We start from the raw sequence: 1,294 nt of genomic DNA, 5'->3' as shown, positions 1-1,294 counted from the left end.
GGGGGCGACAGAGCCCGCCCCTGCCGCGCCTCCGCCCCCTGGGCCCTCCGGCAGCCGCACGGGGCCCCGCTGCCCGGCTGGCGGGCAAGGGCGGCCCGCAGGAGAAGCAGTGAGATCGCAGAGAGGTGGGGGCGGGAGGGGGCCCAGGGGGAGGCAAAGAAAGCAGGTGGGGTGACGCGGAGTCCCCAAGACTGGATACGCTGAGAAGGGCGTCGGGACAGGAGGGAAAGCCCTACTGAGACTTCAGGAAGACTTAAACCCTGCAGCAGTTGCTTCCTGTTGCTCCGCTCTATAGTCTCCTACAGAAGATCCACGCGTCCAGGTCTCGACACTCATTTGTTGTCCAGTGCCCTGAAGGTTTTCTAACTAGACTGAGCCCTGAAACATCCTGGGTATTCCTCCTGGCTCCTCACTCCGCCACTTCCTGGCTGTGCGCGCGTCTGTGGAAGGGCGCCCTCTCTGTCCAGCCCTGGAAATAACCAGGTGCCTCACTTCCTAGGCTACCTATAGTTTTGGCTTAACAAACTTCATCTCTAATCTGATGCCTTCAAGTGACCCCCCCCCGCCATGAATGGCGACCGAAGCTGGACTACCTGCACCAGGTGATGTGGTCTTCTGCAATGTGTAATCCAGGTTTAGAAGGAAGTAGAGGACCCGTCCTATGCAAAATACTTAGCAAGTACAATTTCAGCAGTTGAAAAACTGAGGGGCGGGTTGGAATCATACACAAGCTTTAAGGGGAGGTGAAGAATGATTGAAAGTACTGCACTAGACACTTTGAGTATTGTTTAAATCCCTGGGGCTTATCAAATGAGTGTGCTTCCCATGTGGATTGCGTTTGAAAATATAAGGGCAGCATTACCAATTAATAGAAATTAGCCTAAATTTAATCCAGGTATGTAGCTTGTACATTAAAGTGAATGGAATTATTTTTTTTAAGTTTTATTGGAGTATAGTTGATTTACAATGTTGTGTTAGTTTCAGGTGTACAGCAAAGTGAATCAGTTATACATATACATATATCCACTCTGTTTTAGATTCTTTTCCCATATAAGCCATTACAGAGTATTCAGTAGAGTTTCCTGTGCTATACAGTAGCTCCTTATTAGTTATCTATTTTATATATATATATATATATATAGTATATATAGTAGCATGTGTATGTCAATCTGAATGGGATTATTTTAAACTGAACAACACAAAAAGCCAAGAATCCAGTGCTGGTGTTATTGCTGCTGTTAGGGGCCTCTTTGAAAAGTGATTGTCATATAAATGAATTACTTTGGAGTAAGAG

Source organism: Neophocaena asiaeorientalis, unplaced genomic scaffold (assembly GCF_003031525.2).
Source record: "Neophocaena asiaeorientalis asiaeorientalis breed wild unplaced genomic scaffold, Neophocaena_asiaeorientalis_V1.1 scaffold72, whole genome shotgun sequence".
Classification (NCBI taxonomy): domain Eukaryota; kingdom Metazoa; phylum Chordata; class Mammalia; order Artiodactyla; family Phocoenidae; genus Neophocaena; species Neophocaena asiaeorientalis.
Note: the sequence above shows the minus strand (reverse complement) of the source record.